We start from the raw sequence: 25811 nt of genomic DNA, 5'->3' as shown, positions 1-25811 counted from the left end.
GTGATGCATGTGATTGAATATCAAAATGAGAAACAGTGGGGAATGTGGACATTTTTGGCATTATTGGATTAAACAAGTAAAAAAGTATCAATCGGCTTCGCCGATATATATACCCTATGTGAATTGAAATTTTCATCTACGGACAGATCGAATGTATTTAGGGTATTTTCAGAATTTTGTGGCCCCTTTTGGGCATTTGAATTTGCCGACAAATATGTGAATTAGGATTAAAGTTCAAAAGTGTTGCGGAGGACATACTTAAAGGGATGGTCCATTATGAAAGTGGAGGTTGTTTTGTAAGTCATATCTTTGCGATAGATGTCGCTCCCACTAGTCATTTCATTGGGTCATCGTACAACTTTAGGAGTAGTATGCCAGGAAGCATTGACTTGTTCACGGAAAACATAATATCGCTGTAAACAGGACCACAACGAACAACATCGGTATACATTTCCAAAGGATCTTCGAAAAGACACTAAACTGCACTTAAATATAAATGTTGAATTTTTGAGGCGGGGGATGTACCCAAAGGAGAGAACCGATATGGGTCATTTTAGAAGTTAAACTAAATTTGGACAAAATAGTAGGAGATCCTAAGTTGGGACCAAATTGGTTACCTCGTTCAAGAGATATCGTGCATGCCATTTTAGTGACATTAAGTAAATATTCTGGACAGGTATAAGTACAGTATAGTCTCGATAATCTCGACAAACACTAGTTATGGACTTGTCTTTGATAAACTTGTACCGTCATGCAAGGTGTCCCGAAAAAATTAAAACTATTCGAGAGCAGGTCTTAAACTTCACTTTATCCGAATTTTGTGTGGGAGCCACCCGAAGCAGTGGAACGATATAGTCCATATTCGAACCCGATCTATATCTAGAAGGAATAATACCATGTGCAAAATTTGGACCAAATCGATTGCTGCCTTCGAGATTTATCGTTCACACATTTTACAGAAAAATTTTGAACTTTTGTGGGGATGGTACCCGAAGGAGAGGACCGATATGGCCCATCTTCGAACTTAAACTAAGTTTGGTCAAAATATTACGATAGCCAAAATTTGGTTCAAATCGGTTGATCCGTTCGAGAGTTATCGTGCGCACCAAAAATGTGAACCTTGACCGCGATTTGTTTAAAAATCCCCCAGCAATTGTTTCTTGCTTTTTGGATTTTTCTCACCTATGAACATTGTTGTTTCAGAATCCGCAAAAACTTCCCAGGTGTAAGCGCTTTTCATTTAAGGCTAGTTAAGACGCACCGTCGAGAACATCACTGAGGGGTATCTTGCCAACGTTGAAATTTTTGATGTTGCTTGGCCGGGGAATCGAACCCACGAACCCACCTTCAGCGTGCAAGGCGGGTGTGCATACCATTGCACTACGGTGGCACCCACCCGTTCGGACTCGGCAATAAACAGTAGGTCCGATATCATTGAGCTAATATGAATCGGAGTGCACTCATTGATATTAGAGAAGTCTCCCTTGCCCCGTATGGGATGTTTGTGGAAGAATTACATATTATTTTTATATTATTATATTATAAGGCGCACCGTACATGACATTGTTTTATATGGAGGCGATGCAGTCGGTGCATTGTCCCAATTTGAACTTCTATATCTTGAAACTAGTAAAAACTACGAATCTTGTAGAGAATTTTCAAAACTACAACATTACCTCTAATCCCATTTCGATAGGACTTGAACTTTGACCGCGTCCTGACGCACAGTATGGCTAAATTCAATAATTTGTGCCAAAAATGCAAAAAAATCGAAAATTCTCAAAAATTTTCATAAAGCGATAGAAAACATCCTAGCTAAAAGAGAAAAGCAAAAATTTCGTTGGTTGTACCGTTATATTTGAAGTAACGGTTCTTACAATATTACCTTATTTTCGTTAAAACACTCTAAATCGCAAGGAAATTCGTCGATTTTGTGTGGATCGTATTGTAATGAGTTACTGGAATTTTTTAATGATTCTTTTTGCTCGATCCGATAGTATGAAGCCGAACGTATTCAAATGTATTTAGAAGTAATTGTATTTGCGTTACTATTTTATAGAGTTAGCTGATTTGCTTTGTAACCTTTTTAAGTGTATATTTATAATTAGTCCTTTTTTATAGGATATAACTAAAAAGTGTCGCGATGTCCCGCAGTTCTAATGGTACACAAATTTAGAGGAACTCTCGAACTATCAATTTCTCAATAAGTTAGCTTCGACGTTCGACGCCGGGGTACAGACCCCCTATAACGTTACATTACGTTATGTATTTTCAGGATTTTACCTACAAAACAAGTAAAAAACGTATCAGTTGGCTTTGCCGGCAGAGATATACCCTCAGCCTATTTGAATTGGAACTTTCATCTACGGACAGATCGAATGTATTTAGGGTCTTTTCAGAATTTTATGGCACTTTTTGGACATTTGAACTTGCCGACAAAATCGTATATTTGGATTAAAGGAAATGAACCGACATAGTGCATTACGGAAGTGGATCTTATTTTGAGAGCAATATCTTTTCGATAAATATCGCGCCCACTAGTCATTTCAGTGGGATATCGTACACCTGTTGGACCAGTATGCCAGGAAGCATGGACTTGTCCACGGAAAACATAATATGGCTGTACATCATCGGTATAAATTTCCAAAGGATCTCCGAACAGACCCTAAACTGCTCTCGGACACAGATGTTGAATTATGTGGGCGAGGTATCCTAAGCAGAGGACCGATATGGGCCATTTTAGAAGTTAAACTAAGTTTGGACAAAATATGACGAAGGCAAAATTTTGGACCAAATTGGTCTATCACTTCGAGAGTTATTATGCTATCCAACTACAACATATGCCGCCACAGGGTGTTTTTACAACTTTCGTTTTCCCAACAAGTATGGAGTTGCCACTGAAAAACATTTACCATTGTAATTGAGCCAGCGATTGCAAATTGCTTCATCAGAAATCAAAGTTAGTCAAGTGCTGGTCTTAAAGTGAATTTATCCGAAATTTTATGTGGGAGGTACCCGAAGGAATGGGAAAATATAGTCCATATTCAAACCTGATCTATATCTGGTAGATATATTAGGATGCGTAAAGTATGGACCAAATCGGTAGGTCCCTTCAAGAATTATCGTGCGCACAATTTTTCCGAACATTTTTGAATTTTTGTGGGGGAGGTACCTGAAGGAGTGAACCGATATGGCTTATCTTCGAACTTAAACTAAGTTTGGACAAAATATTATGAAGGCCAAATTTTGGATCGAATCGGCAGATCCGTTCGAGAGTTATCTTGCGCTCCAACCACTATACACGGTGTCATAGGGTTTTTTTTTAACCTTTCAGGTTTTGCCCCTGATGAAACTTGTACTGTCGTATGGGGGGCCGTGAATACAAGTTGCTAAAACAAAAATCAAAACGAATCGAGAGATGACCCTAAAATGAACTTTTCCGAAATTTTGTGTGGGAGGTACCCGAAGGAGTGGACCGATTGAGTCCATATTGAAACCTTATCTAAGTCTGGTACAAGTTTCACGATGTGCAAAGTAATGACCAAATCGGTTACTCCCTTTAAAAGTTATCGTGCGCACAAATTTACGGAACATTTTCGAACTTTTGTGTGGGAGGTACCGGAAGGAATGGACCGATATAGCTCATCTTCGAACTTAAACTAAGTTTGGGCAAAATATTACGAAAGCCAAAATTTGATGTGAATCGGTTCATCCCTTCGAGAGTTATCGTGAGCTCCAGCCAGCCAGACAGACAGACAGACAGACGGACGGACATTGCTCAATCGACTCCAAATTGTCTGAAACACATTTCGTCCAAACATACTTGGGGTCTAAAACCATTATTTCGATGAGGCACATTTTGCCCGTATGAAAGTGTATATACCCTTCATAGCCTAAAAGCAGAGGGTATAATCAACCGATTTAGCTAACAATTGAAATATAACGCTTTCTACAAATAAATTATAGGCTCATGTTTTGATATAGTCTCCATACAACGGTATCGCCGGATTTTAGGTTACCTAGTGGCCAACAAACTTGCACAACTAAAATTGTGAACCTTCGTCCACGTATTGATAGCCCCATGTAACTTTTGTTTAAGTTCGAAGATGGGTTATATCGGTTCACTCCTTCCGGTACCTCCCCCACAAAAGTTCGAAAATGTTCGGTAAATTTGTACTCACGATAACTCTTAAGGGGAGCAACCGATTTGGTCCATACTTTGCACAACGTGAGATTTCTACCAATCTTAGATGACGTTCCAATATGGACTCAATAGGTAAACTCCTTCGGTTACCTCCCACATGCAATTTCGACAATGTTCAGTTTAGGACCTGCTCTAGAATCGCTTTGATTTTGATACCCTCAGCATTTATGCTAACGAGGTTATATACAGTGTCATGCGGGGAAAATGTGCCTCATCGAAATAATGGTTTTAGACCCCAAGTATGTTTGGACGAAATCCGTTTCAGACAATTTGGGTTCGATTTAGCAATGTCCGTCCGTCTGTCTGTCTGCCTGGCTGGAGCGCAAGATAATTCTCGAACGCATCAACCGATTAGGTCCAAAATTTGGCTTTCGTAATATTTTGCCCAAACTTAGTTTAAGTTCTAAGATGGGTTATATCGGTCCACTCCTTCCGGTACCTCCCCAATAAAAGTTAGAAAATGTTCAGAAAATTTGTGCGCACAATAACTCTTGAAGGGAGAAACCGATTTGGTCTATACTTTGTAAAGCGTGAAATTTCTACCAGACTTAGTTGAAGTTCTAATATGGACTCAATCGGTCCACTCCTTCAGGTACTTTCCACACAAAATTTCGGAAAAGTGCAGTTTAGGACCTGCTCTCGAATCGCTTTGATTTTTGCTGTAGAAAGGTGCAAAAAACCCCCCATGTAGTGGTTGGAGCGCAAGATAACTCTCGAACGGATCTGCCGATTCGGTCTAAAATTTGGCCTTCGTAATATTTTGTCCAAACTTAATTTATGTTCGATGATAAGCTATATCGGTCCACTCCTTTAGGTACCTCCCTCACAAAAGTTCAAAAATGTTCGAATAAAATGTTCGCACGATAACTCTTGAATGCAGTGACCGATTTGGTCCATACTTTACTCATCCTAATATGTCTACCAGACATAGAACAGGTTTTAATATGAACTATATTTGTCCACTCCTTCGGGTACCTCCCACACAAAATTTCGAATAAATTCGCTTTAAGGCCCGCTCTCGAATCATTTTGATTTCTGTTGAAGCAACTTACATGCGCTGCCTCCTTTACGTCGACAAGCGTTTTTTCAGAGACAAGTCCATACTTCTTGACAAAATAGCCTGAAAGTTGCAAAAAACCCCTACGACACCGTGTGTAGTGGTTGGGGCGCATGATAACGATTTGGTCCAAAATTTGGTTTTCGCCATATTATGTCCAAACTTAGTTTCAGTTTGAAGATGGACAATATCGGTATTTCCCCAAATATTAAAAAATCTCACTAAAATGGTATGCACGATCTATCTTGAACGGGGCAACCAATTTGTTCCAAACTTTTGATCTCCTATTATTTTGTCCAAATTTAGTTTAACTACTAAAATAGTCCATATCGGTCCTCTCCATAGGGTACCTCGCCCACAAAAGTTCAACATTTATGTCTAAGTGCAGTTTAGGGCCTGTTCGAAGATTCTTGGGAAATGTATACCGATGCAGTTCGTTATGGTCCTGTTTACAGCGAAATTATGTTTTTTGTGGACAAGTCCATGCTTCCAGCCATACTGATCTAAAAGTTATACCCACTAAAGTGACTAGTGGGCGCTATATCAATCGTAAAGATATGACTCCCAAAATAAGATCAACTTTCATAATGGACTATATCGGCCCATTCCTTCAAGTACCTCCTCCGCAACATTTTGAACTTTAGTCCTAATCCACATTTTTTTCGGCAAGTTCAAATGTCCAAAAAGAGCCACAAAATTCTGTACGTAGATGAAAGCTTCGATTTATTTAGGCTGAGGGTATATCTCTGTCGGCAAAGGCGACTGATATTTTTTTACTTGTTGTTGTTACAACTTGTATTCACTGCCCCCATACGACGGTACAAGTTCCATGAGAAAATAGCCTGAAAGCTGCAAAAAAACCGCTGTGACACCGTGTGTAGTGGGTGGAGCGCATGATAACTCTAGAACTTATCAACCGATTTGGTCCAAAATTTGACATTTGTCATATTTTATCCAAACTTAGTTTCAGTTAGAAGATGGGCTCACAACATCCGGTACTTTTCTCCAATATTAAAAAAATGTCACTAAAATTGTATGCTCGATATCTCTTGAACGGGGTAACCAATATGGTCCAAACTTTGGATTTCCTAATTTTTTGTCCAAATTTAGTTTAACTTCTAAAATGGCCATATCGGTCCTCTCCTTAGGATACCTCCGCCACAAAAGTTCAAGATTTGTGTGCAAGTGCAGTTTAGGGTCTGTTCGAAGATCCTTTGAAAGTGTATACCGATGCTGTTCGTTGTTGTCTTTTTTACAGCGATATTATAAGTCCATGATTCCCGCATACTGGTCCTAAAGTTTTACTATGACCCACTGAAATGACTAGTGGACGCGATATCTATCGAAAAGATATGACTCCCACAATAAGATCCATCTCCATAATGGAATATGTCGGTCCAATCCTTTAAGTACCTATTGCGCAACTCTTTCGAACTTTAATCCTAATCCACATTTTTATTGGTTCATAGGCCCAAAATTTTGAAAACTCCTAAATACATACGTTTGTTGGCTGAGGGTACTTTTGCACTTGTTTCATCTTCAAATCTTTATTTTAAATAACTCTAAAAGATTAAAAACTATGATTTAAATGAAAAAAATATTACACAAATTTATCAAAAAAATTCTATGGAAGACGTTGACCGAATATCATGTAGCCACATGGGATGAAAGACCACTGTCTGATAAACATCTCCTCCAAATGTCATAGCTCTATCTTTATCCGTTTAGAAAATATAGATAGACAAAAAAACCCATTTTGGCCGGACTGTGTGACTATCTTTTTTTTTTTTTTTTTTTTTTTTTTGATTTCTCTAATCTATGAACATTGTATGTAGTTTCGGAATCCGCCAAAAATTCTTTCATTTAAAGGTAATTTGGGTGCACCGATCATTTTTTTGTTAAAAATATTGCATAGTTTTTTGTTGACACATTACCGCCTAGAAGACACTGCACAGTGGCCAATTTTGCGAAAAACCTGGCCAAAACTCTAGAAATGAAATTTAGACCTAACCTTGTGTTCTTATATTTTTCGGGTCGCTGCTTTCATTTTTCATATTTTTTAACCCTCAGACGGCCATTAAAGGGGTCTTTTTGGTCCCTTCTCCTACAAAATGTACAGTTCAGAATATTCAATTTTTGCTATGGGTCCTAGAATACACCAAAACTCTACTTCTTACCAAAATTCCAGAAATATGGAAATTTATAAACACATTTTAGGGTTAAGGGCGTACTTCATGTGTGTTTTGGTAAAATTATCTTACAAAACATCATTTTAGAAGAACGACGTCAAAGACCAAAATGTTCTCCGCTAAATTTCACTAAAAGTCACCAAAGAAATGAAATCTCTATTTGCATTACATACTAAGGAAATATCGGTATCCATTTTGCCAAAAATAGTCCGGTCAAAATAGACATTGAAATAGCAAAAATTCCCACACGGCTGAATTTTGGTGGAGAACAAGGGTTTGCCGTTAGAAGCAACGTCCTAAAAGTCCCCATCGATCCCATCTGTGCAAAAAAAGTTATTCGGGGTCAAAGGTCAAATTTTAATGGTTTTTAGGCTTTCGGATTTATTTTTTGAAAACGGTTGATCTAATAAAAAAGTGATTAAAGTAAATATTGTAGACAGAAAAATTATCTACAAGTTTGATCTATATCATTTTTTTCCTAGAAGGAACCATTCTTGAGATATAGCTGTTCTAAAAAACACGTGATTTTTATGCACTTATAGGGGAAATATGCACATATTCATACGAACCGGCTAAAATAAGCGAAGTAACCGGGTCTGTCCCCCAAAAAATATATATTTTCTTGAAGAAAGAAATTATAGCTATCTTTAAAAAAATCCAACAAAATCGGAGCGTGTTTAGTAGAGTGATTCAATGTTAGAGTCATTTTATGCAAAAATAGCCCATTTAACCCACATGTATAATTGTAAGCCCAACGGGAACGACCCCAACGAAAACTCTCCGATTTTTTTCAAGTTTTGTCAGAAGGTAGGGTTTGTTGTGCTGATTACGGACATGTATAATTTTCAACGGTTGCGGTCCGGTTCGCCGGTTATTCGACCCGAAAGGCCAAATTTAAAAAACCGGGTTAGACCCGGTTCTACTGAACCGATTACTGCAAAGTGGATATCGTTTGAAAGCTTATGAAAGTATCTAACACATAGTGTCATTACTTTAACCGGTTCCCCTCTTAATGTACTTACGGGGCTAATTTTTTATTTGACCTTTAGATCGCGATATCTCGAAAATGGTAAGTCTTTTTTAAAAATCGTAAAGACCTCTCTTGTAGACAATTATTAAATCTACAACTTTTATTTTAGTCGGCTTTTACTAAGTCTTACCGTTTTTGAGAAAAATTAAAAAAACTGAATAATGCCTCCAAAAATGACCTTTGACCCCGAATAAATTGTTTTGCACATGGGATCGATGGGGACTTTTAGGACGTTGCTTCTAATGGCCCTAGCTCTCCACCAAAATTCAGCTTTGTGGGAATTTTTGCTATTTCCCCCTTATACGCATGTCTATTTTGACCGGACTAAAAGCCAAGAAACTAAAATAGAGCTGCAAGCTTCTACCATTTCTACAGTTTTGAAAATATTTGAGTTGAGATCACTTGGAATCCTTGCACTTTAGGTGTATAATGTATTTGGCAACTTTACTGACGAAAATGCGAGGAATATTTTTCTTAAAAAAAATTAACCCTCGTGCGAGTCATAAAAGAGGTCTTTTTGGTCGCTTTTTTCCACAATTCTTATAAATTTACAGGAAAAATGGAATCAGATCAAAATATTCTAGAAATTTGTTCGCCAAAAAATTTTCTATAGGTCCTAGAATACATCAAAACTCTAAATTATATTCTGACATTCTGGATCAAAGAAAATCTGTACATATATGCAAGATAAAATATCACATAAAAGCGAAAAGTGCAAATATATGCAGGATGGCAATTGGGGAACAACTCTTCCCTTTTTATGAAATGATAACGCACACAGCCCAACTTGATCTAACTCACAACTATTTTCATCATTTATTGTGAAAGTTGACATATAAAAAATCAACAAGTACGGACATCAAAAAAAAAAAAACGCGCACTTCATTGGCGACAATGAACATTTTAAATTCGTTTCTCATACCTTTCATTACAATTACACCAAAAAATATTTAAAAACTGTCGTTTATTTTGGATATTATAATATTTTAATAAACACCTTAAATATTGAGAAAACAATTTTTTTCTAAATAGGGCCACTTTGACCTGCTTTTATACCCACTTATTAAACAAGAAACTTAAATATTTTTTTCATAGCTACACGCAGTGGGATCCTTTAACAATATTTGACACTGTTCAGCGTAATTTTTTCGATTTTTGGCTAGGTTTTTCGGAAATTTTTCCACTGTGCACTGTAAAAAAAACCGTTTTGTTTTTCGATTTTTACGAAAAATGTTCGTTCCTGTTCATAAATCGGTAAAAAAATGTGAAAAAAGTAATCCCTCATTGAAAGACTAGATTTGAATGCCCACAGAAACATTTCGAGCTAAGTGCCGACGCCTTCAAAAATGCAATCTAAGAAAAACGCGTTTATAGACTGCCTCTAGGTCACATACAAATGAGTACAATTTTTCGAATGTGTGTAGCCCCTTAAGATCTAAAGTTCTTTATATTATTACTAGCAAAGTGCCCGCTACTTCGTATGCGGAAAGGATATAAAAAACAAATAAACAATATATAATATGAAAATGTCGAACACTGAAAATTGGATTGTACTTATAGCAATTTTAATCAATATTTATTGTTTTTTTAGTACTGTTCGTACCGCTTTAGTTCGATTTTCAAAAAGATCAGCCGTATCTCACCCTTACATGTTAACAGCTAGACCAACATTGTACACCAGTACTCACACTAAATCCAAATCCTAAATCCAAAAATGCAGATTCCAGCACTGTTCCTACACCCAATAGTACGATTTTCCAAAACTACCTCAATCCTTCACTTCACCAGTAACCTAAATTTCAAAAAACAGGATTCCAGCGCCATCGGTGCACTCAAATTTTACCATTTGGTATATTTCGTGGCCATAAGTACGAATTTAAAAACTACCTCCAAGTCTCAATCCTACACTCCAATCTTACCAAATTCCAGGATTCCAGCTCTATTCGTTCCCCCAAATACCCACTGTACCAATTTAGTATCATTTAGTACTTTTCGTATCCATAAGTACGAATTTTCTAAACTACTTCCATTCTACCCTCCAACTGTAGCCTTAATTCAAAATTTCAGGATTCCAGCTCTATCCGTTCAACCTAAATCCAAATTGTACCAAATTTAGTACCATTTTGTACTTGTCGTACCCATAAGTTCAAAACTAATTCCATTCTACTCTCTAATTCAAATTTCAGGATCCCAGCTCTATCAGTTCGCCCAAATTGTAATTGTACCAAATTTAGTACCATTTAGTACTTTTCGTACCCATAAGTAAGAAGTCTCAAAACTACTTCCGTTCTACTCTCCACCTGCAGCCTTAATTCAAAATTTCAGGATTCCAGCTCTATCCGTTCGCCCAAATCGTAATTATTCCAAATTTAGTACCATTTAGTACTTTTCGTACCCAAAAGTACGAATTTTCAAAACTACTTCCATTCTACCCTCAACTGTAGCCTTAATTCACAATTTCAGGATTCCAGGTCTATCGGTTCAACTTAAATCCAAATTGTACAAAATTTAGTACCATTTAGTACTTGTCGTACCCATGAGTACGAATTTTCAAAACTACTTCCATTCTAATCTCTAACAGCAGCCTTAATTCAAATGTCAGGATTCCAGCTCTATCCGTTCAACCTAAATCCAAATTTAGTACCATTTAGTACTTTTCGTACCCATAAGTACGAATTTTAAAAACTACATCCATTTTACTCTCCAACAGTAGCCTTAGTTCCAAATTTCAGGATTCCAGCTCTATCCGTTCGCCCAAATCATAATTGTACCAAATTTAGTACCACTTAGTACTTTTCGTACGCATAAGTACGAATTTTCAAAACTACTTCCATTCTACTCTCCAACATTATTCTTAATTCAAATTTCAAGATTCCAGCTCTATCCGTTCCCCTAAATCATAATTGTACCAAATTTAGTATCATTTGGTACTTTTCGTACCCATAAGTACGAATTTTCAAAACCACTTCCGTTCTACTCTCCAACAGTAGCCTTAGTTCAGGATTCCAGCTCCATCCGTTCACCCAAATCGTGATTATTCCAAATTTAGTACCATTTAGTACCTTTCGTACCCATAAGTACGATTTTTCAAAACTACTTCCATTCTACCCTCCAACTGTAGTCATTATTAAAATTTTCAGGATTCCAGCTCTATCCGTTCAACCTAAATCCAATTTGTACCAAATTTAGTACTTTTCGTACCCATAAGTACGAATTTTCAAAACTACTTCCATTCTACCCTTCATCTGTAGCCTTAATTCACAATTTCTGAATTCCAGGTCTATCGGTTCAACTTAAATACAAATTGTACAAAATTGAGTACCATTTAGTACTTGTCGTACCCATGAGTACGAATTTTCAAAACTACTTCCGTTCTAATCTCTAACAGCAGCATTAATTCAAATTTCAGGATTCCAGCTCTATCCGTTCGCCCAACATCGTAATTGTACCAAATTTAGTACCATTTAGTACTTTTCGTACCCATAAGTACGACATTTTAAAACTACTTCCATTCTACCCTCCAACTGTAGCATTAATTCAAAATTTCAGTATTCCAGCTCTATCCGTTCGCCCAAATCATAATTGTACCAAATTGAGTAGAAATTAGTACTTTTCGTATCCATAAGTACGAATTTTAAAAACTACACCCATTTTACTCTCCAACAGTAGCCTTAGTTCCAAATTTCAGGATTCCGTACCCATAAGTACGAATTTTCAAAACTACTTCCATTCTACTCTCTAACATTAGTCTTAATTCAAATTTCAAGATTCCAGCTCTATCCGTTCGCCTAAATCATAATTGTACCAAATTTAGTATCATTTGGTACTTTTCGTACCCATAAGTACGAATTTTCAAAACTACTTCCATTGTACCCTCCAACTGTAGCATTAATTCAAAATTTCAGTATTCCAGCTCTATCCGTCCAACCTAAATCCAAATTGTACCAAATTTAGTACTTTTCGTACCCATAAGTACGAATTTTAAAAACTACATCCATTTTACTCTCCAACAGTAGCCTTAGATCCAAATTTCAGGATTCCAGCTCTATCCGTTCGCCCAAATCATAATTGTACCAAATTTAGTACCATTTAGTACTTTTCGTACCCATAAATACGAATTTGCAAAACTACTTCCATTTTACTCTCCAACCGTAGCCTTAGTTCAAAATTTCAGGATTCCAACTCTATCCGTTCGTCCAAATCATAAGTGTACCAAATTTAGTACAATTTAGTAATTTTCGTACCCATAAGTACTAATTTTCAAAACCACTTCCGTTCTACTCTCCAACAGTAGCCTTAGTTCAGGATTCCAGCTCCATCCGTTCGCCCAAATCGTAATTATTCCAAATTTAGTACCATTTAGTACCTTTCGTACCCATAAGTACGATTTTTCAAAACTACTTCCATTCTACCCTCCAACTGTAGTCTTTATTAAATTTCAGGATTCCAACTCTATCCGTTCGTCCAAATCATAAGTGTACCAAATTTAGTACTTTTCGTACCCATAAGTACTAATTTTCAAAAATACGTGCATTCTACTATCCAATAGTAGCCTTAATTCAAAATTTCAGGATTCCAGCTCTATCCGTTCGCAAAAATCATAACTGTACCAAATTTAGTACCATTTAGTACTTTTCGTACACATGTGTACACTTTTCCTAACCCACCTCCTTATGTCAACCGTACCTTTTAACCTTGATTCTCACTCCAAATTTCAACCTTTAACCTGTATCCGTTCACAAAATACGAATTGGCACCAAATTTAGTACACTTTAGTACTTTTCGTACACCTATAGTTCGAATTTCTAAAAACCTTTTAGCAAATCTTTCCTACACTCCATCAGTGACCTTCATTCCAAATTTCAAAGTTCTAGCTCTACCGGTTCGGCAAATACAAACGGTACCATATTTAGTACCTTTTAGTACTTTTCGTACCCTTCCAGTTCGAATTTCCAAAAACCCAGCCTTATCTGACCCCTTCAGACCAAGAGTGATCCACACCCAAAATTTCAGGATTCTAGCTTCAGTCGTTTCGTCTGGGCGTTGATGAATCATTAAGTCAGTCAGTCAGTCAATCACTTTACTCTTTTATTAATATAGATATCAAATGCTTATCACTTTAACATTGTTTTCATTCCGTATATTTTGACCCTATGACCTCATTGATATGTCATTTTTACAACAGTACCTGTGTGAGTGGAAACATAATTGTACTCACCTTACTAATTTTACGGCTTTTTGTGTAGCTTTCAGCATCAGGAATTTTAGTGTTTAATGTTTTTCATTGAAATTAAGAAATTTTCAAACATTATTGTTAAATATTTATAATTACTACAAAAAATTCTAAAGAATTCTATATTTTCACTAACTACCACTGTGGTATATCAAGGGCGCGAATATTTACGCGCATTGATTTTTGCTTTCTGTTTTTTTTTTTTTCTTTTTTTGTTGTTTGTAGTTTATTTCATTTGCCGCCACCACAGACGCTTTACTCCCAGCACTGGAAGTTGATGGTCGTTACATGAAATTGCGTTAATATTTTGGCTGGTTAAGCTAAAGCATCTTGTTGCTGCTGTTTTTTTTTTTCGTCCAGTTCAGTTTTGTTCTGGCTGTTGGTTAGTTAGCAGGTTAGTTGATTCTTACTTCTTCTCGTCTTGTTGTTGTAGTCGTTTTACTGTAGTTTTTTTCGAACACCTCGTAATGATGGGACACGCTTTTTGATTGACTTCCGACAAACGACTGAGAACGCGTCATGAAAAAAGTGTTAAAAATTCAATGAGCACAACAGCAACCGAAAAAAAACATCCTACATGAAACAACATTGAGTAACGCAACAACGTACGCGACGCGTAACCATTAAATCTGTCGATGATGCCAATATGCCAGGCAAACGGAGAACAGAAGAAAAAAAAACTATACATTTGCCCTCCTACTTCAATTTAAAGGAGGTTGGTTGCCCACATCCAAAAGCTCCCACCTTGGCCACCCCCCATCCCATTAACAATGTTCATCCATTCATTACAACGTTGTTGGGCATCTTAAAAATATGGTCGTATTTCTGTTTTTTTGTAGAACAATAAAAAATCAAACGACAGCATTGTACGCACATTGAAGTTAAATGAGGTAACACCGAATGCCCCCAGAAGCCTTGCCAGCTGTCCATTGTCCTTAGTACATAACCCCCACCTTCACAAATACACAGGTCCTTCTTTTTCTGGTTTCTTTTAAACTTTTCTGTGCAGCCAAAGTTTTTTTTTAATTTTAAAATTTTGTTCTCTCCTTTTGCTTTGCTTTTTCTTGTTTCAGGATGTTGGGTGGGAGGGGTGCTTTAAACTAAGATCCTGGGCGTAGGAGTATACATATAAAAATCCTCTTTATTGTTGTCGTATAGGAACACCATACATATCCAAACATATACATATGTATGTGTGAGGGTTGAAATTTTTATTTTATGGGTTGTTACTTCTGCACAATGGATCAAATAAAGTTCCCTACTTTTCAATAGTTGCTGTACCAGACACCAATACATATACTTGATATATTGTATATATAGCATAGCTTATATATTGCTGATTTTGTTGTGTCTATCCCTGCATGGACACACATTCGTATGTCCTCGTATGCCCTCCTAATGGCCGTGCCATGGATGTGGGTTAACGTTTTTGCCATTATTTTTGTTGTTGTTCTTTTATTTTTTATATTTATTTTCTCAAGTTTAAATTTCTCTACACCAAGTTTTCTTTTTAATGAAATGAAAATGGTTAAAGGAGATAAGGACGATTTCTTAAATAGTGTTTGCAAATATTTGTAGACATTAATTATAGAGATTTCGTCTTTCGGGAAAGCAGTGGTAGCCCATATATACTGGGTAGCTGGGGATAAGAAACATTGTGCCTTATAGGCAAGAGAACAGTAAAATATTTGGTTGGGGTATTCCGTACCTTTTTAACCCTCTTAGCGCCGAGAATTTTTTTTTTGCCAGAAAACTTAAATTTTTTTATGAAAATGAGACTTTCTAAGCATTTTTTAAAAACTAACTTTTTTCTCTAAAACGTATAGTTTTCCTGCAATAGGGCCTTCTTTTAAAAGTGCCAAAAACTTTGGAGGGTAATATTGGTGTATCCTTACATGGCAATCCCTTGGTTTTTGATTAAGAAAATAATCTTACTATATTCCTAACAAATCCCTGACTTTATATGATTCTAACATTTATGATAAAATTTTTATCGCATATTTAAATTTTTCATCAAAAGTCGAAAATTACAAAAAAGTCGATATTTTTGAATAGCTTGGATTTTAGGCCAATTGCGTGGAAATGCGTAGATCAAATGAAGCTTTATAAGCGAAGAAAAGCAAGAGCGAGCCAATTTTTGGTTGTTGCGGACAAAAGTTATGGCGCTTTTATTTCGAATTTTAAGAAAGAAAATATTATAAAAACGCTAATTCTTTTAATGAGCACAATTGTTACAAAAAAGTTCTCTCGAAGTGACTTCAGCGGGTAGATTGCATAATACCTGCAAAATGTTACACAGAATTCGCGGAATGTACATAAAATTGATAAACTATTGAATATAAGTCAACTTTTTCAAAATTAAGGCCCATTTAGCGGTCATAAAATCACATACAAATTTGTTGTGGATCAAAACTTCACGGCGAATCAAATGAGACTACAATCATACAGATTGGTGTTATAGTTTCGATGTTACAGACAAAATAAAAACACATTTTTTGGTCAAAAAAATATTTTTTTGTTTGAAAAAATATTTTTGCACATGCTTTATTAGTAGAAAATATTGTAAAAATCTATAGGAACACTTCCTTCATTTTGCTTAAATCTCCCAATAAAATAGACGGATTTTGCTTTATTGACATTCATATTAAAGCTTTCCCATTAGGGAAGGTAATTGGGTTGATGAGTATATATCTCAAAGCTTCTGAAATGGAAATAGAGGTCAAATATCCCATTTTAATTTATATGCATTTTAAAATAAAATGTAAATCACGTAATTATCAAAATCATTTTGTCCACATGTGATTTTCATGTACAGCAAGACCATAACTATTAAGTTGTATATATTTTTTGAAATATAATTTGGACTCTAAGATGTAGAATCGGCTCCATCTTAGCATTAAAAAATCTGTAAAATATCGCTAATTTACGCAAAGTGCATACAATTTTTGTCCGCATCCGATTTCAGTGTCCACCATGAAAATCTACATCGATATGTATTTATTTGAGGCGATCAATCATGAACCGTGGATGTAGCATCACACACTATTTTTTGGGATAAAATGAATGTAGCTTCCTTATCAGTGAAGTTTTCAATTCTCTGTTTCCGCTAAAACGAAGATGCTGCACTAGTTTTTTCATTGCAGTGGAAACGATCCGCAGAATACGTGATAAAATACGCGGTATTTTCAAAAACAATTTTAGGTGATTTTTCTATTTTGGAATTTCTCGTAACTCGCGTTTTAGTATATGGAATTTCACGAGGAACGATTTATTGGATCCGGAACGTAAAAAACTAAAATGTGCAATGGAGTACGAGGTATTCTAGAGACAATTGCAAATACTAGACCCGAAAAATATGATTTTTAGAAAAATGTTAGCACAAAATTTCCGCATTTGGATGCAGATTTCTATGAAGCTGTGCAGACTACATTCGCAATATACGTATCAAATAACTAAGAATCGCAATTACTACAATCCTATACATGATTTTTTGAAAAACCTGTTTGCGGAATGAAATTAGAAGAAAATTTCAAAGACCACTGTAAATCTGGCTTCAAAATGTCAGGATCATTTAATGGTAGAAGCAGTTCAAAAAGTAATACATTAGTGAGATGATCCTTATTTAGTTTGCTTCTACTTTTACTTTGACAGGAAAATCGAGAGAAGTGTGGTTTACTCACAAATCGAGAGAAAACAAAAAAGACAAGTTGGCTTCAACCCATTTGTACCCATTTTTTAACATAAATATAGCCACACCTTCCACGCAAATTATCTTTTAAGGCCAATATTTTTTGCCACATCCAAAAACAATTCATTTTTTCCAAAAATATTTAATTTGTATAATATACAATCACAAGTACCGTGTACTGAAATTGTAAACCTTGGCTTCAGCTATGTTAAATTTTCAAAAATATTGGTGATATACACTTTCATGCGGCCAAAATGTGCCCCATCGAAATAATGGTTTTAGACCCCAGGTATGTTTGGACGAAATCTGTTTCAGACAATTTGGAGTCGATTTAGCAATGTCCGTCCGTCTGTCTGTCTGGCTGGTGAGCACGTATTTTGTGCTTATTTTGTCCAAACTTAGTTTAAGTTCGAAGATGGGCCATATCGGTCTACTCCTTCAGGTACCTCCCCCACAAAAGTTCGAAAATATTCGGAAAATTTGTGCGCACGATAACTCTTGAAGGGAGTAACCGATTTGGACCATACTTTGCACATCGTGACATAGATAAGGTTTCTATCTGGACTCAATCGGTCCACTCCTTCGGGTACCTCCCACACAAAATTTCGGAAAAGTTCAGTTTAGGGCCTGCTCTCGAATAGCTTTGATTTTTGTTGTAGCAACTTATATTCACCGCCCCCCATACGACGGTACAAGTTTTATTAGGGGCAAGTCCATAATTTCTGAGAAAATAGCCTGAAAGGTGCAAAAACACCTATGACGCCGTGTGTAGTGGTTGGAGCGCAAGATAACTCTCGAACGGATCTGCCGTTTCTGTCCAAAATGTGTCCTTCGTATTATGATGTGCAAACGTAGTTTAGGTTCGAAGATAAGCCATACCGGTCCACTCCTAGACCTCCCCCACAAAAGTTCAAAAATGTTTGGAAAAATTGTTCGTAGGTAACTTTTGAAGGGAGTGGCTGATTTGGTCCATACTTAACACATTCTAATATATCTACCAGATATATATCAGGTTCAAATATGGACTATATTTGTCCACTCCGTTGGGTACTTCCCACACACTTTTTTGGATAAATTCACTTTAAGACCTGCTCTCGGATCATTTTGATTTTTGTTGAACTTTTTTCGCTGCCTCAATTACGACAGTAAACGATTTTTAAGAGCAAGTCCATACTTCTTAAGAAAAAGGCCCGAAAGTTGTAAAAACCCCCTATGGCACCATATGTAGTGACTGGTGAGCTCGAACCGAATACTGCGTTCGTCCACACTTTGGATATCGTAATATTTCTTCAAATATTATATGAAATTCGAAGGTGGAAGGAGTGGACCTTCCGATACCTTCCCCACAAAAGTTCCAAAATATTCGCTAAAATGGTACTCCAAATATTTTCGAAATTCAGTTTAAAAAAGAACTATCTATCAATATCCCCGCAAATGTTTGCTCTTTAGTCCTATCCATATTGTTTTGAAAACCCCCCTAAATACGTAAGTAAAAAATGTATTTCAATCCACACAGGCTAAGGGTATAGCTCTATCGGCAATGTCGACTGATACTTTTTTACTTGTTAATCTCATAAAAAAATATTTAAAACTGTCTTATTTGTTTTATGAGAAAGTTTATGTATCGTTATGCATCGTTAACAGCATTCCATATCTATTCGTAGATGTTTAAATGTTTACTAAATTTATTTTTATTTTCGCGAAAAGACAACATATAATAAAAAAAATATTGAAGTAAGTCCAAACTATCCTGTCCCAGATTCCGTACAAACCCCTAAAAAAATATGTTAAAAATATCTACAGAATCTAGACAATGCATAGAAAAATATGAAACCGACTTAATAGAGATTGGGTGCATAAATTGCATATTATAGCAACAAAAAAAAAAAAAAAAAACAGAAAAAACTTATTTTTGAAACATTGTTCCAAATATATTTTGTGGTTTGATTAGAAAAATTTGAACAAAAATTGTTGGGAGTTCTCCTACTATTTCGCTAAAATCCCAGAAGAGAAAAAAAATATGATTGACTCAACAATATTCGAAGAGTAAAATATGTATTGTAAAGATATTCCGTATGTAGTATTGTAACTCCAATAATCGTTTTTGTCAATTAAAACAATTGAGTTTGTCATATCCAACAATAGTTTTTGTCAACTGGACAATATTATTCCTTTTCTTCGACAATTTAATTATTCTCTCTCGGCATTCATGCCGCTGCGAAAAACAATTTTGTTGAGGTTTGTTTGTTTGAGTTCCTCTTATAATTGTTTTTATTGTATCTATGTTCTTTTGTGTATGTACACCATGGGATTCTTGTATTTATTTGTTTCTTCTTTCTCATTCTTCTCTGTGTTTTGATAATTCAGAATATTTCCCTCCAGCCGTGTTTGAAACTTTGGGTAACCCTGTTCAACATTTTTAAGGTAATCTTATGCAAACAATTTGAACTCAGGATTTTTTGAAAGTACAAACCCCAACGACGAAAGACCTAGTAGGGGTTTGTTGAGCCAGATCCAGCTAAGATTTTATGGCCCCATCTAAACATGGTTAAATATTGACTTTTTAAAGTAATTGGGGGCTATAGCTCTGAAACCAATGCGAATCTTCTGCAGACCTCTGAAGCAAATTTGTAGACAAGAATACAATATTTTTTTTACATTTCGTACCATATCCCTAAAACTTTTAAATGTTTCTTATTGTTTTCTTTTAGAAAAATATTCGCTGGAATGTAATACAAAACTTGTCGGAATAAGTCATTGTTGTAAAATTCCTCCATCACGAGCTTTAGTATTTACAATTCTTTAAATACATATTTCAACAATGCAGCGAAACCCCAAACATGAGAATTAACTGACTGTGTGAACAGAGTTTGAAGTACATGTTGTAAAAGATATGATACAAAATACGGGTGAATCAATATGAAATAAGCATTATAGAGTTTCAGAATGTTCTGAAGAACTTCTGAAAACTATATTTGGAAGATTTTTGCAAAAGCTTACGTGGTTCAACTCCGACCAGAATTCTAGAAATGATGTAAAATCTTCTATATTTTATCGATTTTGATACCCTAGATGGAGTTTTTCTTAGGTGGCAAAAAAATAAATGCAAAAAAATTTAGTTTTAGATGAGGCGATAAAATCCGAACTGGATCAGACTGTACAAACCCCACCTAGGGTTTTTGTAGTCTCAATATGTACTTTCAAAAAGTGCATACTGGAAGTTGTTTGCATTTTCAGTGTTACATAGTGTAATCAATTATATCAAATAAGAAGTCGAATACCCGTAGAGGGAAATAGAGAGTAGTTACCAGGACATCTCCAAAAGGACAAGGGAGACTTCTCTCATTTCAATGAGTGTTTGCCGATGGCTCAATGGATTTTTACCGCCGAGTCCGAATGGCATATGTTATGACAGCATTTTTAAAGAAGTTTTACATGCCCACTGCATCACGATAGCTATCTTCCTGCAATTCCTCCTGATGTCAGAGATCGTACACAGTTGACTTAGTACAGTTCTTACATTTGAGCAATATGAAAATATGCGCCACAAATTCTACTGCCACACTGTTCATCACTTGGACGGGTAAAATGAGACTACCCCTGAACATATTGTCATTTAGAATCCTGTAGGCCTATTCTGCCCTATTAACAAATATCGATATTGTTTAAATTTCTTTTGTTATTGTGACAACAACAACGCAAACAATTGATAATATTGAAAAATAAACAATGAGTAAAGTTTGTTAAAAAGTTACTGATTAGCATATGTGATTCCGACCACAAACTATCCCCTAGATATTGGATGTTACGTTCGTTAGCATATTTAATCCATCCGCTTAAGCCACCGCTACTTGCAATAAGATCGGAACTGGGAACAAAGTCCTCATGGGGCTGGCCGACAGCACTTGGTTGTATGCAAATGTTTGCGCTACGCAGCGGATGACCGGATGAAAAATGTTTTTTAGTACTCAATAAGTTGCTATAACCCTTAAAACATTAAAATTGTTCTCTAACAATGCAGCTTCTACATTTCAATGCAGACATTTAAACGAATAACGCTTGACTGTGATAACGTTTATATGGTAAATTTCAAATTTATTTTAAAATTCCATGGAAAACAAAAAGAATTAAAAACATTTTCGTGGACACATCCAAGATTTGTCGTACATGGGTTAAGAAAAAAATCCTGATTCAAATCTGTTCGCGTTCACAAAATTTGATGTTGCACCCAAAAGCTTTGGTGGTTTTTATTCCCTTATCCGTCGATGGTTAATTTCTCCTAAATTTATTTTTATTTTCGCGGAAAATCAAAAAATTGTGAAAAAAATTTGGAGTAAATTTAATTTAACCTAACTCAGAGATTTATATGAAATCTCTAAAAAATAAATTAAAAATATATACAGAATCTAGACAACGCGTAGAAAAATGTGAGACAAAATTATAACGATTGGGTTTATAATTTGCTTATTACACCAACAACAAGGAAAACTCATTGTTGAAATATACATATTTTTTGGTTTTATACGAAACATTCTTCTTCAAAGAAAGTAATTTGCAATACTGAACGTACATATATTTGCGTACTGCGAAAAGCAATAGAATTAAGAAATAGGGAGTAATATTGAAATTGCAACCAAAGAAAAAACCTTTAAATTAAAATGCGTATAATTCGGGAATTCGTCAAAATCAGTTACGGGGCATGCACCTTTCGGAAACAGCGAGTGAATTTTCATCAATATGTGTATATTTTTCCAAACTTCATTCAGCGGCCAAAGTGTGCCATCAGTTGCAGCTTACTATTCAAAAAACCTACAAGTGGCCAACAATTGCGCGATGTGCATCCGATTTCAGTGACCACCGATTAAAAATAGGAGGGAAACTAAAAAAGTTTCTGCAAAGTTTGACATTTTTTAGCTTAAACGTACTCAGGACAGTTTGACATACGACTATGTGTTGTATTGTTTACAGGGACTTGAAAAAATCACTTTGTAAAAAAAATGGAATTTACTTGTGAAAATTTTTTTACAACTTTCTTCGTGGATAATCACGGCAAGAGTGCATGGATCAAATTAAACATTTGTATGTCCATAAAGGACCATTATATAGCACTATGAAAAACTGGTTTAATGAATCCATGGAAGTTCGTGAGGGTCGTCCAAAAACGGCAGTTGTATCAGAAAAAAAGCCGTGCGAGAATGGATAATGTTATGTTATATACCGTGAGATAGAGGCATATATTGGGCATTTATTCCACCAACTAACATTTGATATTGCATGAACAACCGCCGGCAAAAATGGAGTTTTTCTCGTTGGATCCCGTGCTGATCGGGACAAGAAATTTAATTTAAATGACGTTTATAAGATTGACCCAGGTGGCGTATGAGGCCGAAAGAAATCGGAGACTGTAAAAGCGTTGAAAATCCATGTTTTTGAGGTGTCTCAATCGGAGTGGAAAAAGTGCTTTAACAATTGGTTTGATCGCATGGAAAGGTGTATAAATCATGTTGGAGATTACTTGAGAATACAACAAGTAAAAAAGTATCAGTCGGCTTTGCCGACAGCCTGTGTATATTGAAACAATTTTTTTCCAAAAAAACGCATGTATTTAGGGAGTTTTAAGAATTTTGGGCGTTTGAACTGACAAAAATGTTGATTAGGATTTAATATCAAAAGTTTTGCGGAGGAGATACTAAAAAGAATGGATCTCCAGCCTCTATATATGGTACCATAAGGACTTTTTAGAACTTCAGGGATGTTTGCTCAAGAAGTATGAACTTGCCCCTGAAACAACTTTTACCATCCCAATTGAGGCAGCGAATGCAAGTTGCTTCAACAAAAATCAAAGTGATTCGAAAGCAGGTCTTAAAGTGAACATGTATCCGAAATTTTGAGTGGGAGGTACCGGATGGAGTGGACAAATATAGTCCATATTTGAACCTGATCTATATCTGGTAGATATATTAGGATGTGTAAAGTATGGACCAATTCGGCCACTCTCTTCAAGAGTTATCGTACGCACAATTTTTCCGAACATTTTTGAACTTTTGTGGGGGAGGTACCTGAAGGAGTGGACCGATATGGTTTATCTTCGAACTTAAACTATGTTTGGACAAAATATTACTAAGGCCAAACTTTGGACCGAATCGGCAGACCTGTTCGAGAGTTATTTTGCCCTCCAACCTCCTCACACGGTGTCATAGGGTTTTTTTTGCAACTTTCAGGCTATTTTCTCAGGAAGTATGGACTTGCCCCTGATGAAACTTATACCGTCGTATGGAGGGCAGTGAATACAAGTTGCTAAAGCAAAAATCAAAGCGATTCGAGAGATGTTCCTTAACTGAACTTTTCCGAAATTTTGTGTGGGAGGTACCCGACGGAGTGGACCGATTGAGTCCATATTAAAACCTGATCTAAGTCTGGTACACGCTCCACAATGGGCAAAGTATGGACCAAATCGGTTACACCCTTCAAGAGTTATCGTGCGTACAAATTTTCCGAACATTTTCGAACTTTTGTGGGGGAGGTACCGGAAAGAGTGGACCGATATAGCTCATCTTCGAACTTAAACTAAGTTTGGACAAAATATTACGAAAGCCAAAATTTGAACCGAATCGGTTCATCCCTTCGAGAGTTATCGTGCGCTCCAGCCAGCCAGACAGACAGACAGACAGACGGACGGACATTGCTCAATCGACTCCAAATTGTCTGAAACACATTTCGTCCAAACATACTTGGGGTCTAAAACCATTATTTCGATGAGGCACATTTTGCCCGTATGAAAGTGTATATACCCTTCATAGCCTAAAGGCTGAGGGTATAATGAAAGTATGTTTGATGGTAAATATTCGCGTTTTCATTGTAAGGCCAGAAACTTTTTTAATTCCCCTCGTATAACATATATTAGACAGAATCGTCAAGAACCATGTGACACCACATACTATTTTGGGTTAAATACGGATATTACTTCAGAATCTCCGTTATTTATGAAACAATTTTTGACAAATATTATAATCGCGTATAAAGGATTTCATTTACGTAAACTGTTTAAAGAGAATCGCGGAATTGTCAAAATATCTATTTGAGGATTTTCCGGCACGTAAAAAACTAAAATCACGCGGGGTTCAAGGGTACCCGTAGGAAAGTTGTAAATTTTATAACCTTAAACCTGACAACTGTCCTCAAAATTTTCCTTAAAAAATAATGAATCAGTTGACGCTCACCAAATAAGAATAAATATCCTACTGAAAGTGTTATAAATAAGCAAATTCTTGTTATTTTGTACTTTTTAGAATATCTTCGGTTCACAGTTTTCATATTTTTTTAATGGTATCCTTATTTCATATTGTGAAAAAATTTTTACTTTTTTCTATTAGCCGACGGCATTTAATTTCCCTGTAAATTGTAGCATTTCTTGAGATTGCTATATTTTTCTTCTGCACAAAACGCTTTCATTAACACTCACGCACTTAATTGTAACGCACTGTTATATTTCTTCTTTTTTTATTTGTCGCGCTCATCACATCGTCATCAATTCTCGTTTCAAGTGCGAGAAGGGTGACAGACGTCAAAACAAAACAAGTTCACAACTATAATAAGCCAGCCTCAAAAAACGACGAAGAACACGGCTACGGCAAAACGTAATCCGAAAAAAAAACAGATTCTTTCCAAACGACAAGTCAGTCAACGACACGCTCCAAGGAAAACCAGAAAAATTCACAACTTAAACTTGGGGATAAAAATTAGTTTCATTTTTTCGTTTTATTTTTTTGGACGGGAGGGTAATCAAAGCGTATGAGAAATATTGGAAAAACTCGCCGCGTATAACGTTTGGTTTGTGGACGTTTAACGTCCACTTAAATTTTGAAAAGACAACGAACGGATAAGCGAAGCAATGAAATTGCAATGGAATAGACAAAAGACAATTGGCAACAGTTGATGATAATTATAAAGATGATGATGAAGAAGACGATAATCATGCCGGTGTTTTGGAGATGCTGAGAGCGTAAAACAATGCAAGCTAATTGCAGTGAAGACCAAGTAGCAAGGGAATTTACAAAGAGTTCCACCGAAGAGCATCCATTGAAGCAGATACATTCCACAAAATCTATTGATTCTCAATGGAGGGGTATTTCGCTTAACAGAGGACTGACTCACAAAAATTCTTTTGCTCTCCCCACATAGATTGGAAGATAATTTCATTGTTGTCTCATTTGTGTTAGTACCAAGCTCCATACCACATGGCTCCCCACTTGTATTGAACTTTGCAGCCAATCAGCATCAAATGCTTAAACTTTACTATACTCTCCTCGCTCAGATTCTATTCTGTACATTGAGGAATAGTGCGCATGCCGAATTTTTATACTTCGAAACACAGACACACACACACAAATTTAGTTTCAATTTTGTTTTG

The 25811-nt window shown here is 36.0% G+C and overlaps 1 protein-coding gene across 6 annotated transcripts in view; it reads right to left on the bottom strand.

Moving 5' to 3' along the window:
* The window catches only part of LOC141395061 (uncharacterized), a 209900-nt gene extending 184579 nt beyond the window's left edge, over positions 1-25321 (bottom strand). The window contains exons 1-3 of one of the 6 annotated variants that reach the window (XM_073970458.1): positions 24868-25265; positions 24762-24793; positions 13699-14219 (exon numbers count right to left, since the gene is read on the bottom strand). The gene's annotated coding sequence lies outside the window, so the exon portion shown is untranslated. Of the gene's footprint in view, positions 1-13698; positions 14287-24621; positions 24692-24761 lie in introns of those variants that run through there. The other 5 variants (XM_073970459.1, XM_073970461.1, XM_073970460.1 and 2 more) reach the window with 5 other exon arrangements.
* Between the last annotated feature and the right edge of the window lie 490 nt (positions 25322-25811).

The sequence above is a fragment of the Musca autumnalis genome, unplaced genomic scaffold, assembly GCF_047663935.1.
Source record: "Musca autumnalis isolate F117 unplaced genomic scaffold, ASM4766393v1 scaffold_2, whole genome shotgun sequence".
Classification (NCBI taxonomy): domain Eukaryota; kingdom Metazoa; phylum Arthropoda; class Insecta; order Diptera; family Muscidae; genus Musca; species Musca autumnalis.
This window is presented reverse-complemented; position numbering and strand designations above follow the sequence as displayed.